General features: G+C 34.1%; 1 protein-coding gene across 50 annotated transcripts in view; it reads right to left on the reverse strand.

The window, feature by feature from the left end:
- RIMS2 (regulating synaptic membrane exocytosis 2) overlaps positions 1-16,741 on the reverse strand; it is a 547,885-nt gene that overhangs the window by 159,711 nt on the left and 371,433 nt on the right. The window lies entirely within an intron of this gene.

Here is a 16,741-nt window from a genome sequence, read left to right on the forward strand (position 1 = left end):
GAAAGAAAAAGATTAGATTAAGAGATATCATGGACAGATTAATTTAAACTCAAGACTGGTCTGAATTTCACTGAACCTTTCAAATACCCACATGAAAGTACTGGTTACAATGAAGATCCCAGTAAAACTGTAATGTAAACTGAATTTAGTCACTATTGACATTAAATCCATTTTGTTGAGGTGGCTGGAGCGGTCGGGATCACATCCATAGGGGGTGGAGAATGCAATGCCAGAAATGAAACAACATATGGCCTTAGAGCCACATCCAGGGTCCCAAATCCCTAGATTTCTCTTATTAATAGCTCTCATGTGTGTCTCACTGTATCCTGCACCAATAACCCCCCTGTCACCCCAACTTAACTTTAACATTTCTATATCCCCCAGCTTCTCTCAGGTCTAGTCTCCAAGGAAGTGGGAATATACAAAGGCTGATTGCTTCCGTTTAAATTCCAGTTTCAAATAGCTCTGATAAGTTATTGAGCTGATCTGTACCTCAACTTTTGAATCTATAAGGTATAAATAAAAACAGTGTCTGCACAGTGAGTTAAAAATATATACTATAGTGACTTAATCATCTAAAATGTCCACTTAGCCCAGAGTTACCCAAACTGGTGATGACTATTTCTTCAAACATTCCCAACTAAAACCTTCTCAATTCCCTTGTCTAAACTCATCTGAAGTATTTGGAATTAACATTCTAGTCATTAATTATTCACCATTACAAGTTCTGTAAGTGGGATATGCTGTGTACAAGAACAATGAATCTTTGCATGACTTGAGAACTCATACTTAAACATGAGTTTTATATGCTTGAACTATAAAAGACACTCATATGTAGAGATCATCTTCCTGCATCCTGTATCTTTGACCTATTTATATACCCTGTATCTTTTCCAGCTCTGAGTCAAAGGCAACATGTTATGTGGTTACTGCTGAAGCATTTAGGATACATATCCTCTCTTAGTTTCCTATCCATTTCAAAAGAAGAAAATAAGCACTGAGTACTGTAGTGTAATGCAGGTATGATATGATGAAACTTGAGTCTCAACATTATCAGAAATGTTTTATTTGTCAAATTCACGATCATTCCTCAGCACATCTACTGGGCCTCACTTCAGCATTTGATAGAATTATAATGTTATCTTTGGCATCTGCCCTTTGACTGTCTGCATTGGCACTTCTTTAATTCAACCATCAGTTCTTTTTTAACCAGATTATCTTGCCAGCTCATCTTTCTCAGGCCATTTTCCAAATATATGCAAATATTTCCAAAATGCTAATAATATTCTCCCTTTCTGTTCCTCAGTGGTTTTATATGTCCTTAACTTCAACTTCCATTTCAATGTCGAATGCTCCTAACTTTAGTCTCTTTCTTGTAAGCTTATGACTTGCATTTCTAGTCGTCTCGTATCACCTCCAAATGGACAACCCAATAGAACATTAAACTCAGCTTGTCCAAACCAAGTTAAAATTACTTCAACCTGTTCTCCTTCCTTTGTTGGTATCAGTGAACATGCACAATCTATTGCTTTGTTCATTGCCTTGCCTGTATTTTGAGTAACTGTCTATCAATCCTTAATTTTTTATTTAATCTTTCTTGGTTACCTTTCTTTTTTTTCCCCTCTATCAAGTCACACCTACCTATGCTTAGCCCTGGCTCTATGCTCAGGGATCACCTTTAGTAGGCTCGGGACCATATGTGAAGTGCTGGTGATAGAGTCCAGGCCAGCAGCTTGTAAGGCAAGCCCCTTTCCTGCTCTACTATTTCCCAGGTCTTACTTTTCACTAGTCGCAGCTTCAGACTGAAAGTCCCACTTCTCTGTTCTCTCGCTAATCTTCTGTAGCCCTCTCTTTGGGTTCTGATGGTACAGGCCAACCTTATCCATTTTGGAAGGGACTTGGCTCTTAATTACTTGCAATATGTTATGTAAAACTTCCTACTAGTGTATATTGAGTAGCATTTGAGCAATATATTAAAATTGATTTTATTTTCAATCACTTAGTCAGATTTGAAGTATAACGTACATGTGTTAAAATTTTGATTCATAGATGTAACATTTAGATTCATAGATGTAACATTTAGATTCATAGATGTAAAATTTAGATTCACAGATGTAAAATTCTATGACAGTTGGCAAATGTATACAGGCATGCAATCTCACACAATGAAGATAGAGAACTCCTGTCATCTATAAAGCCCACCAATGTGACCTTGTGATCACTACTCTGCTTGGCAGTCCAGGTGACCCTGATCAGATTTCTGTCTTACTTTCACTTTTTTCCAGTAACGCTTTTAGTTTTTATTTTTGCGGTCTGGGGGCCACAGTGGTACGCAAGGTCTTTTGCTATCTCTGTACTCAGGGATCACTCCTGGTAGTACTCAGTGAACCACATGTGGCACCAAGGATAGAACCAGGTCAGTCATGTGCAAAGTGAGCAAGAGCCTTATCTCCTGTACTATCTGTCTGCCCACCTCCCAGATTTTAGCTGAATTAGGAATATAGGAAATGTATACTAACATATCTTTAAAAATTTGGTACAATCTGGAATTCTGGAACTGAACACTTAGGTTCCTGCAAAATTAGTTCTTAGTAGTGGGAGTTATGCTAAGAACTGCATGTAAAAAGGTTGTGTCAATGAACCCAAGTGCAAGTTATGGACTTTACTGCTTTCTTCATTGTATTTATTAGAAAATTCCTACAAGATTACCACCACACGTGTAAGTGACCAAGGCTGCTCTAGCCTTCTCCCCGCTTCTCTCTTCCTCTTTCAATTACATTATAACCTAATATAAATTCTTTTAGAAATTACTTTTATTAGAGAAATATATATGCAAACTCATCCTCACAACTACAACCCAGATCTAAACTTTATTTATTCAATAGTCTACATATCTTAAATAATGTTTACTTTCTTCAAACAAATGAGTTTTAGAATGTAAAATACCTTTTAACTATCAGTAAGAATTTAACAGATGGCCTTTCCTTCACATAAATCATTCATGATATATGATAGCTTAATATGCCATTATATTAGAGAATGATTTTTACTGTATTTTTTGTGAAATTCATAGATTATTTGGCTTTTAAACTTTATTCCAATATCAATTCTTTAAATTTATACTTCTTAATAAGTGATATTATTGCCAACATATTTAATCTAGAATTGGTTATGATTCTGGGTACAAAAAATGTTTGGCATTAAAATATTTCTAAAAGGAATTTGAGTAATTTATAATCTATATAAAAATATCCTTTGGCCACCTGTCAGATATTTTATTAAGGATTTCTTTAACATAGAACAACCCTTCCATCTTACAGAAGTTATAGCTCACAGTGTTGGGATTTTCCCTCATTTTTGACATTTATTTGCTTGCTCTTAAAATGGAAATCCTTTCTCATTATAACTGGCCATTTGTTTTTATTCTTTGGTTGACTGAAAGTATATGTACATAAACATAAATGATCAACCTCTGACTTTTCATTCACTTTTCTGCTAGAGCTTTGCAAGCTAGGATAGTTTATTTGACAAGGTGATTCAGATGTTAAGCTCTAAAGAATATGAGTTTCTGAGTGCAAACATGTTTCTGAAAGCATTGTTTGCAATTTGTGCTCATTTTGACGTTCTGAAGTTCCTACCTGCCATGTGGACATTGCCTTTTAGATTTCTTTCTCTTCTTGCAAAGTCTTTCTCATTTCAGAGAAAAATTCTTTCATATTTCATTAAAAGATAACTAGTTCACAAAGTAACTTAATTAGAGGTCATTCTGTGATTGATAGGAAATATCAGTTAAGGAGCCAAAGTCACAAACTTCTTCTATCTAATGAGTAGAAGAACCAATGTTAGGATTTTGGCCTAGGTTTAGGCCTAGGGTTTAGAATTCCCTTCTTGTTGCGGTTTCCACCCACCTCTGTTTCGTTAGAAAGGACAGAGTTCAGGCACAGATACAGCAGTGATGCTGTCAGTCTGGGCCTGTGTAACAACTGTCTCCCAAACTGGCACATGGTGCCTGTAATGCAAATAAAAGGAATTCTAGATGAGTCACTGAAAGCACGCCTACCTATCCCAATGCCAGGGCTTTGACAACATCTGGGACCTGGGCTTCAATTCTCCTTCTCAGATTAACCTGTCTACAGGGATAAGTATTTTCCTCACAGCTGGTTCGAAATTCTGGTTTCTAATTATTCTTATAAAATTATAAAAGAGCCTCTGAGCAATACTAGTATCTATTCTACAGAAGAAATTTGTTGTTGTTGCTTTTCTTTGGGGGGTCACCCCCAGCTGTGTTTAGGATTCACTCCTGGTAGTGCTAGGGGACATTATGTAGTGCCAGGGATCAAATGGAATTGGCTGCGTGCAAGGCAACTGTATTACCACTGTACTATGTCTCCAGATCTATATAGAAAAAAATTGTAGGGGGTTGGGAGGTGAGGCCACACCCAGCAGTGCTCGGGGAACAATCCTGGTGGGGCTTGTTGCACCAGGAACATGTAAGGGGACCATATCTGGTGTCAGAGATTGAACTGGGGTCGATGGCTTCCAACACAAGTGCCTAACCCTTTGTATGACCTTACTTGTTCCTTAAGTGAGAAATCTTGAGTCAAAGAGACCGATGCTCAAGAGCACCCAGTGAGTGAATGGTGGTGACACCTGGGGCTGGGCTTCATTCTTCGTCTCAGATTAACCTGTCTACAGGAATAAGTATTTTCCCCAAGGCTGAAATTTTACTCCAGAGAGTTAAGGTGAACAATAGTTTAGTTAAAATGGAATGTTATTCTACTGAAATCCCATAACGAGTATTTTTTAGAATTTGGCATTAGTATTTTAAAAATTCAGGAAGAATTTTTCCAGGGCAAGGAGTTGGATTTTATATATGTAAGGGCTTTTTAAAATGCATTTCAAACCCTCATTTAAAATATGAACAGCAGAAATGCAAAGACATTGAATTATGTATCTAGGAGCACACAATTCAATAGAAGGAACAAGGCTTAAACCATTTCTCTGATCCTGTCTTAATTAACTTACACTTTCCTCTATACCACCCACATGTGGAGGAAATGAAGACTCTGTGTATTACATGTTTGAGTAATCCTGCTATTTTAAATTCCAGAAACATTCTTAACTGTCTCCTTATATTTAAGTATTTACATTCTTTAGAGAATTAGGTATTTTATCAATAATAGTTCTCATGTAAGATGTGATAGTTTTTCGAACAGACATTTAAGACTTTTCTTGGTTAAATACCACAGTACCATGTAATAAGATGTTAAACTCAAATATAACATATTCCTCTAAGCTACACTGTCTCTTAGAAGACAGAGATTTCAAGCACAGTACAGACATAGAGCAAATCTGCCATGACTCCTTATGCACTGAAGGATTTATGTTTTCTAGTAGGATTTTAGCGTGTACAACCGATGCTTCTAGGATGGAGTGGAATGTGAGAGAATGTGTCTTATGCTTTCATAAATAACAGTGAATTGTCTAAATAAAGGATTTAATTAATGTACAGAAACTACACAAAATGGGTAGACTGGATGCAATGACAACGCTAGCAAATCCATAACTGAAAGATGTTGGGAACTTTCAGGAGCGGTTCATAAGCATTTTTCTTTACAGGTATATATATTACACATGTGAAATTTTCCCTCCAATGATTGTTACTTCTCTGTACTTTTAGGACATAATGAAAAAATGAAACACCTAAGGAAATTACACAGCACTCAACAGGGCATAAATACCAAGAAGAGCAGAGCAGACAGCTGAAGTAGAGGTTGTAATAGTATAAGCCATTGGACAACTCTTAGAATAATCAGAGAAATTAAACAGAAAGCAGAACCATTAACATGATAAAAAGAATACTGCCATTCTGTTCATTTTGAACATTTTCCTTAGAACTCCTATTAGAGGGCTGGAGATAGCACAGCGGGTAGGGCGTTTGCCTTGCACGCGGCCGACCCGGGTTCAAATCCCAGCATCCCATATGGTCCCCTGAGCACGGCCAGGGGTAATTCCTGAGTGCAGAGCCAGGAGTAACCCCTGTGCATCGCCAGGTGTGACCCAAAAAGCAAAAAAAAATAAAAAAAAAGAACTCCCATTAGAAAGTTAAGTAATAATTTTATTAAGAATTATAGGATGTTAACTGGATTTTTTGTAGCAATTATTTCACAATATAAACATATCAAATCAGTGTACTGTATACCTGATACTAATATAATTGTTATACATAATTGTATCTAAAATTTAAAAATAAATTTAAAACATAAGAATGATTATAATTATAACACAAAGTATGTTACTTATTCCCAAATGAAGTTTTGTTAGTGTTTGAAGTCCTTTCAATTTGAATGACAACACTTTGGAAATCAACATTAGTACTAGACTGATCAGCAAACTATCTAAAATATTACTTTTTAAAAATTATTTAAAAATTATCAAATCACCGTGGATTACAAAGGGACATAATTTTAAAAACTCTTGAAGTAACATAGAACCATCATAATAAAATAATAGTTAATAATAATATTGTAATCTCATTTATCTAAGGCATTAGTAAGAAACATAGCTCACAAACACATTTTTGAACTTCCCTTATGGCTGAACTGATTATCCAAGCCCCACACAGCCCATGCAGAAGTGATGGAATTCTGAAGTTTTGTGTAATGGTAAGTGAAATTTGAAAGTAAAAGATGTACTTTCAAGAAACTCCCCAAATAGGTTTTTGTTGTTGTTGTTGTTATTGTTCCAATGTGTAGGACTCCAAGCAGTGTCTGAGAGACCCAGGGGCCACTCTTAGCAATTATTGGTCAATCAGGTCCCTGGATATGGAACTTGTCTGGGCACCCTGTGATGTCAGGGAATGCCAGGACCCCTGGTGGTGCTGGGGAGTATGCAGGACTATGCTGGCAGTGCTTGGGGTCCCTGCAGTGCCAGAGATAGAACATAGATCCTGAAAAAGCAAACTATGTGTCACTGACCCTTGTGTTGTCTTGGTCCTCAAATAATCTCTTTTAAACATGCAATATATATATATATATTTCTTTTAAATGGTTGTATAAAATTTTATAAGAATGAAAGATATAGGCTAACAACACATGCTACTTCTCACTTAAGAGAAAATTGATCATGAATTGCAAAGGTTAAAAACTAGGAATTGACATTTAACCTGATACAGCAATTCCATTTCTTCTGTTTTTTTGTTTGTTTGTTTGTTTCTTTTTGGGTCACACCCAGTGATGCTCAGGGCTTATTCCTGCCTCTGGACTCAAGAATCACTTCTGGCGGTGTTCAGGGGGACCATGTGGGATGCCAGAGATCGAACCCGGGTCGGCCTCACAAGGCAAACACTCTACCTGCTGTGCTATCGCTCCAGCCCTGCAATTTCACTTCTTGACATCAAATTTAATGGCTCAAAACCTCAATTCCAAAAAGATATTTGCGCTGCTATGTCCATTGCAGCACTAGTCATACTAGCCCAAATCTGAAATAACTTGAGTTTCTAAGAACAGATAAGGAAACTGCGGTATGTGTGCACAAAAGAATACTACTCTGTGCTAAGATGAAGTCATGCAATTTACTGCTATCTGCTGGATCTGGGGCATATCATGGTGAGTGAAGGTTAGTCAGGAGAGCGAGAGACAAGTGATCACTCTGAGGAGTGAGATACAAAGAAACATAATAAGGGAATAACAAAGGGTCAAAGACAACCTGAGCCTACACAACTGAGCTTCCCACAGTTGGGTGGTGGGGGGAACAATAGAACATCCGCTGGAGAGTTGGACTGTCAGAACTCTGTGTATGACATGCCATCCTTAAGACTGTAAATCACGGTATCTAAAACAAAAGTATTTAAAAATCAATAGTGTGTTGTTTCGAACTATGTGATCAATAACTTGCTCCATTACCTGAATTATGTAGCTCTGACTATATTTGGATTTACTAATACAAATGAAGGTTGTATGTCTGAGATTTTTTTTTTAAAAAAAGGACTTTATTGTGTCTTGGAAATGATTAGCTTTATAGAATATTTTTCCATGAGGTTGAAGTATTAATGAGTGTGGTTGATAAATTAAAACAAACAAGTATTCATCAGAGGTTTGAATTAAAGGTTTGTGATATTGATTACATTTTATTCATCACAAACTCCAGTTTTTGAAAGACTTGACTTTGTCCTTTGTTAAACAAGTGAAACCTATTTAAATTGTTATGAAATTGACTATTTTCTCTTCTGAACTGATCTTCCCTTTCTCTGAAACCCTTCTCATTTCCTTCGCTCTCACTCTCCCCTCTTCTTTCCTTCAATCAGAATGTACTAGTATTCATTTATCGCTGGACTATGGAGTCTATGGAATCTTGAACTCAGTGGGCATCATCCAGACCAGACCTGGCCCCACTAACAAAGCTCAGGCTGCTCCCCCCAGAAACGTGTAAGTCATTCCTCAGCTCCCCCCCACTACAAGGCTCTGTAGCCACTGCCACAGTTCAGAAGCATATCTAAGAAAGAGTTTGATTTATATTTACTCAGCAAAAATAATTTAGCACCCAATTGTTATTATTATTAACAATTGCTTTTTGGGTCACACCTGGTGATGCAACTGGCTCTGCACTCAGGAATTACTCCTGGCAGTGCTTGGGGAACCATATGGGATGCTGGGAATAGAACCTGGGCTGCTTAGTGCAAGGCAAATGCCCTACCCATTGTGCTATCAGTCTAGCCCCAGCACCTAATTATTGAATAATAAAACATTCTATTTTCTGCAAAAACTTAACCATTCCATCTATGTTTTTGATAGCTTATTTTCCTTGGAAAGTTGCTCCCATTGCTAATGTCTTCATCTTTTAATAAAATTCCATTTCCTTTAATACATGTCATGAAAATTTCTTTGTTCAACCAGTTGAGTTCAATTTCCCTAAGCTTATTAAATTCCTTATATTTCTCCTTATCTTCATTACTGAATTAAATAGTTCAATCCTCCATTTCCCAGGCCCCATTTTCTCTCTTTTTTTTTCTGGTGTACATGTGCTGTTGGGCATTGAAACTGGGCCCGAACACATGGGGACCTATGCTCCATCATTGGGCTACATGCCTAGTGCCAGCCTCCACCTTCTCTTAGCATTTTCTATGGGTTCTATCAGTCACACCTATACTCTTCTTTCTAGAATTCTTCCCACAATGGCTAGAGATATCCTGTGGATTCCCAAACTTATTCCATTTAGTTGAATTTCCTATACCCCTAGCTTTATCAAAATTCTCATTTCACCTTAAAGTATTTTGAATAGAAAAACGACCTTTCAACAAAACATCCATCAAAAAACATTTTGAGGGGAAACAACACAGAATCCTATACCTAAAATTATATAGAAGGCTAAAAAAGTATTGTCAGCACTCTTCCTGTTCTACACTGCTGCTTCTATGTCTACTATATATTTTTGTATAAAATATACTCCTTTTATGTTCATGTATTTACACTTTCTTGCTACTATTCTCTATTTCCCAGGCAATTTTCTCCATATATTTTCTATCAACCTAAGGTCTTTAGTGACGTCTACACATGTATTAAAACTACAATATAATTTTAATTGAAAAACCTTTCCCAATATTTTCTTTGTCTTTCCAAACTAGAAATCCAGGAACCAGCTAAGAAACTCTCTCCCAGGACCAAACCCTGGAACTTTAGACTTTTAGGAACTGTCAAATATCTGAAAATTTACATATGATTAAGTAAATCCCTGATAATAACCCACTCTTTTTGCTTTTGTTGACTTAATATTTCTACAAATTTCAATTCTCTCACTGAACTTCATTCCCAGTTCATTAAAAACTCTACATCTAAATGTGATTTAATAGGACAATATGACCAGAAAACTCTTTTATCTAACTTGGATATTAATTTCCTTTGCTATTTACCCTCAACACCTGAGACTTCTTTTCCTTCTAAAATAACTGCGGACAAACTTCCAAACTTAGATCCAAATGATTGTGTCTGCGGTGTGCTGAGAATAAAATAGCACTGAAGATAAATGTTATCACAAACTTAGGCAATTGTTTAACCATTCCATAAATCTTTGAAGAGTTCTTTTCCCGGTTATTCATGGTAACTACCTCCTCTCCGACTTTTTTTTTGATCATTTTTTCTGGGTCTTACTTGGCAATGCTCAGGGGTTACTCTTGCTCTGCACTACGGAATTACTCGTAGAGGTGCTCAGGGGACCACATGGAATGCTAGAGATCGAATGAGGGTAGTCACATGCAAGGCAAATGTCCTACCCGCTGTACTACCACTCCAGCCTGGTAGCTACCCTTAATTTTGTAATCGCACCAAGGCATCAGGAAGCCTCATCTGTAGTCATCTTTGTTTTCTTTTAGAAAATTTTTCCTTTCTCTTCACCCTGATTTCTACCTGTCACAACTTCACTGAAATCAATTAGAGAAGATCACTGTTGATAAATTTTATTATTTTGCAACATATTTCCAAAATTTTACTATCAAAATTCCCCAGAATTCTTTGTTGTTGAATAATAAACCCTTTTTGAAATACCCCTTTACCTACTTTTGAATACAGATTTTGGGTGATTCTTTCAACACTGTTTCTCTCATCCAGAATTTTGATTGGGTTTCTTTATATTGTCCATGTTTTTGACAATTCATTCTATTTACCTTAATGCTAATCCTCTACCCTAACCTATACTTCGAGTCTTGATTTCTCACTTGAAATCCAGACCCACATAGCCAGTCATCTCTATTATATATTCATACATGAATACTCCAGAAGAACCCAAAATTTTTTATCCCTCTATTTTTTTTGCTAGAATTTGTTCAACTTGTATTTAGTGTCATGATAACATGGACTATCATTTATTCAAACATTTCAGTCAATTGAGGAAGAACTTTGATTTTAATTACCATCTTTTCCTGCACCTATAATATCTAATCAGTGACTAAGTCTTATACATTCCTTACCTATAAATAACTTCTCCGTATTAACTACACATACTGATTCATTAATTTAGCCTATGTTTATCTCTTAAATATTTCAGTTAATAATTTTTCTACTTATATCACTACAGCCCATTTTATATGTAATTTTCAATATACTCTGTTATAGAAACAAATATCTTACCTTGTCTGCTCTTTATACTTCACTTGCTTCAATAACTCACATATACTTCAGGATCTCTGTCACTGCCCATATTTATTTAAGATGAATTTACCCATATAGTTTCCTCTGCCTGAAATGATTTCTAGATGAAAGGTCAACCTTTTTCTAGCTTTCAATCCTCAACTCAAGGGTCAACTCTTGCATGAAGTTGATAGTGAAGTAAAATCCATTCTTCTCAATAAAAATCATCGTACCTTCTTTACAATTCCACTGTATTCTACACAGATGCCTCAAAGCACCTATTACAATTGCATTTTCTTATTAGACTCTAGAAAACTTATTAGACACTAGAAAAAAAGACTTTAAGAATAGAAAGCTATTTGTGTGTCCTGATATTTCTAGTACCTAGATATTCATCACATAGAATGTTTTAATAAATGTGTGTTGAACAGATGTTTAAGTTCTATTTTAAGTATAACTTTTTTTCAGGAAGGCTTTTCTGATCACCTAACTGAAATGAATTTAATATTATAGACTATAGAACTATAAAGTCAGAGTCATTTATATTGAAAAACAAGTAATATGCTACTCACATTTTATCCTCTCTGTTATATAAAAGGCTTATTTAGAGCATATATCAAATATTTATTACTCTCCACTGTCTAATAGATTATTAAATTTATGAAAGAAATAAGTTGAGAAGTAAAACACTTAAAAACAAGCTTTAGTCTTAAAATGAATTAAAGAATCACTGGTGATTAATTTGTTAATTTGGTCATATATACATACAAACTTATATCTAGAGTTAGTTATCTAGTTAAGGAAGGAACACACACACACACTTATTGTGTATGTATTACACAAGAATTAGTCCTTTAACTTTCTCCATCCATTTGGACAGTTGCTGTTGAAAGTTGAATGTACAATTGTCATCAAAAAAATGCCTGTAAGATTTAATATTGTTATAGGAGAGAAGAATAAAAAGCATGAAATGGATAAACAGAGGTAAAAATTATTAGGATAAATTAGATAAGTGGGGGGGGGGAAGAAGAGTTAATAAACAGCAGAAGAACCAGACCTGCATGTATCTTGGTGGAGCCCACTTTGAGATCATGTCAGGTAACAGACACAAACGAAGGAGATGGTGGGAGTGGATGTGTTCAAAAGGGAAAAGGTGACACTGAAGGAAAGGACCCCAAAAATATGAGAAAGAATCCTGTGCATAGTTGTAAGGAAGATTAACTCAAGTCTATTTTAAAATAGAATATGGAAGAATTGAAAATGAATTGGTTAAGCTTGAAAGGACTAAAAGTATAAAATAATTAAGTTAGTATAGGAATAAAGATAATTCAAAAGGTTTTCAATTATTTATGGACAGCCAATCCTGAATACAGATACTGAAGAAAGACGTCATTAGTAAAATTGATGTTACTTGTATGATGATGCTGTTTAAGACATAACCAAATCCATTTAAAATGTTATGATATTTTTAGAATGTTTAATTATCATCTAAAGAAAAAATTGATTCATCGTTAAAAAGAACAATAAAATAATCCCAACACACTTCTACACCTTTTAAGTTTTCCAAGCTGGTCAGAGAACACAGGAAAATAAAATATGCCTTGAGGCCTAAAATTCATTGAATTACTGTAGTATAGAAAACATCACGAACATATCACAAAGGGTAAAACTTATTAAAAACATTATATAAAAGAGTAGTTAAAATATAAAACTTAAAATATTAACATTTCAAACTAATCTTCATTTTAGACAATCATCTTTGATCCTATTTCCTTATCATGTTCTTTACTCAGAAAGTTTTCCAATAAAAAATCACCATAGTTTCTTTATAAATATGCCCACCAAACCCATACGAATTATAATATATAGGTCACACATTTAGAGAACAGTCCTTCCCACTTGCTTGAGGAGGAAATCAGAAGCCATTTTATACAGTGATTGAGTGCAAAAATATCAGTTAAACTCAAAATTCTAAGAAAAAATTTTCCCAGCAATTTAGCAAATTATTATTAATAAACAATATATCACAAAACCAAACTTCCCTGGTCTAATTAATTGCCTACAGAGTTTTGAATCAGGAGCTAAAATATTCTCGAATCAAAAAGCCGTATTCATTTGTGTAAAAGTTGTATCATAGTTTGATTTATGGAAAAACATATCAAATCAAAATATATTTGGAATATTGATACACTGAAATACAATTCTTTAAAGAATTCACTCCTATAACAAGTTTATGGCTGTTTGAGAAGATATAAAATGATTATCTACTAAGGAAAAAACATGTTAAGATAATTAGAACAATTTTTTTCTTAGAAAAAATATCTGGAAATCTCAGTAATAATTACAGAAAAAGGAACATTACTGAAATTTAACAATTTTTTTATTATTATATTCGCTGATTTTTAAATTACTCAAGATTAGACCTGTTCTAAATCTCATTAGTATATCACAGGTCAGATTCTGCTCAAGGACAGACAACTAGGCAAAGTGTGATCATTGTGTACTGTACATATGCATCATAGACATTAATATGATAAATGCCATACTTCTTTTCCATTCCCACTCTACCCATTACTCAAAAAGAGAAAAGTGAGGAATATATTAGTAACAAGTTAGGCTGAGTAGTAGTATATCTTGCATTGTTTTATATATTCAAATTCACTATCACCAAATACTATTTTACCAATAATAAAATAAAATTTATACGAACCAGATGAAATAATTGCTAATGAATATGCCATCACTAAGACAACATTTCATTTTTTTATAGAAAACACGAAAACAATAAAAATATATGAAATATATTTGTAGTATTTTCCTGTCCTGGCTTATTTTATAATGACACTGAGGAAATTTTTTCATTTTATACAATGCAAAACACTAAAAAATCTTCTCAACCCTCTTAATTTATTATTAATGAACAACTGATTATTAGTGAATAATTTATTATTAGTAAATAACTGAGGCATGAAGAGTTCAAAGGACTTACCCAAAGTCACAAAACAAATTCAGTGGCACAAACAGAAATAGAAAAAAGGTGTCCCGATTACCAGCTCAATTTTCTTTCTACTATTTCCTGTATGACCCATTATAGACGTATGTAATAAAAAGCCAAAGAAGGAAAAATGAAAAAAAATCTTCTTACAGTGACATTGAACTGGACAAGATCCAGATAATAAAGTCTTTGTAACAAACAAAATTTTAAATGTTCATTTCATAATACAAAGAGGAAAATTTTTACATAGTACACTGAAGTGGAAGACACATAAAATAGAACTTATAAACACCATGCTATCATGTATGGCAAATTACTTTTGAACAAATATTTTAAAATTTAAGGTACCATCAAGGTGTATTCTATAGATAGAATGAATTTTTAATCAAAAGAAAATATTACTGTATTTATATATATATGTGTATATATACCTATATATACATACTACTGAAGATAAGTAAATCTGCAAATAATCTGTTTCATTAAATTATTTAGCAAAAGAGTAAGATTATGGAAATGAACGTCATCAGCTTTTATGTGCAGACCCCAAATTTCATCCTTGTCAACATAATGTATTAAAAAGATTAACTATTATTAGTTAATACATTAGTTAATAATAGTTACCTATTATTAACTATTTTTATACTTCAACTCAAGACATTTCAAGTTTCTTAACAAAAATAACATTCTGCAACCTCGTTAAAATAAAAGTTTTAAAAGCACACTACAAAAAACTTGTTAATCTATAAACACAATTTTTTCCAGGAGCATATATTACCTACTTGAAATATTGTTGAGTGGCTACTGTTTCCATTAACCACCATTATCAAAAAACATAACACTGTTTCTTTTAATTTGACTATACTTGAATGAACATATGGCCCAGAGAAGCAAGTCGTCAAGTCTATAAGTTTATATTAAAATAAAAATTTTTCATATAGTTGAAGCTAATTATATTGTTAGAGCTTTAAAATTTGGAGTACTAGAATACATCCTCTAAGGAGGATATGGGGAGAAAATATATCTTTCAAAATAAAATCTAAAAACCAGAACAGACCAAGAAAATAAAACCAATATGTTGGCCATTAACAAATACAGAGTAAAACTTCTCTATTGTGGCAAAAATCTTATTGAACTATTCCTTAATGCAAGTGATCTGAGTTTAGTTTTTAAAAATTACTACCTTCTACAATGTTTCCCACAAACAAAATTAATGATAATTAACAATAATTTCTATTAAGATAAATAAGGAAGACAAAGTTAAAAAATATTCCTCTAAGCATGCTAACATAAAATGTTTTTCATTTTTGTTTTTGGCCATAACTGGATGTGCCCAAGGCTCACTGTTGATTCTGAGCTTGCAGCTCACTCCAGCTGGGACCATATGGAGTGCTGGGGTTCTAACCCTAGTCAGGTGCATGCAAAGCCTTGCCCACTGTATTATCTCTCCTGCACCAAAATATTTATCTTTTAAATGTTTTCTTTCCTATTTCTGGATGTGCTTTTCCTCCCCAAACCCCAGCCCAGGTCTTTACCCTTGAACTCTGACATATAAAGCAATTTTAAATGCAATGAAAAAACACACTTGGAGATATTTTGGAGGTACTTAAAATAACTGATTTTCAAACTATTGCATGCTTGTTAACATAATAAAGACTCAATTTTATAAATCTCCTCTGTGTTTTCAAAGGAAAACAAATAAGCTTAAATAAGTCAATAATCCATCCCTTAATTATTACAGGAAAAACCACTTACTAAGATACTATAAGATCTATATTTACTTCTGTGAGTGCAGGTAGTATTTGATTTTAAAATTCTATTAGTTGTTGATTTATATTGCATAAAATATTTCTCTTTTAATATTATATTACTTTTTTTCCCTGTCAAAATAAAATACATTTATTCCAAAACAATCCAGGAATAATTAGACACTGTAAGTGTTAATACTGACCAAAAATACAATTACTACTCTATTTCTGAAATAGGAGAATCAAACCATAAACCACTTAGAAAATTAAGTTTGAATATTTAGAGTGAAATAAATTGTTTCCACCTTTAAGAAATGTCAAAATTTTAAAATGAAAGAGAACAAAAGTCTATAACATCAAAATATTCAGTGAAGTTGTCAAAGCTTTATAAATTCTATAAAGTGTAAGTTTTTTCTTTAAAAAACCCTACTTTCACCACAGTTACAGAACCATCAGGAATACAATATAGAAATATTAATTTAATACATGGAGCTATAGCACAGCGGTAGGGCGTTTCCCTTGCAGGCAGCCAACCCGGGTTCGATTCCTTCGGCCCTCTTGGAGAGCCCGGCAAGCTACCAAGAGTCTCGCCCGCACAGCAGAGCCTGGCAAACTCCCCGTGGTGTATTCAATATGCCAAAAACAGTAACAACAAGCCTCACAATGGAGACGTTACCAGTGCCCACTCAAGCAAATCAATGTGCAATGGGATGACAGTGACAGTGACAGAATCTTACCATATAATCTTAGGGTTTATGCACACTTATGTTAATGCAAATAGCAAAACACTTGTTACTGTAAATTAAAAATGCATAACTGTCAGAATACTTGAAAAAGGTTTCATATTTCCCTCTTTCCCAATAAAACATAAACTTATT

Source organism: Sorex araneus, chromosome 2 (assembly GCF_027595985.1).
Source record: "Sorex araneus isolate mSorAra2 chromosome 2, mSorAra2.pri, whole genome shotgun sequence".
Classification (NCBI taxonomy): Eukaryota; Metazoa; Chordata; class Mammalia; order Eulipotyphla; family Soricidae; genus Sorex; species Sorex araneus.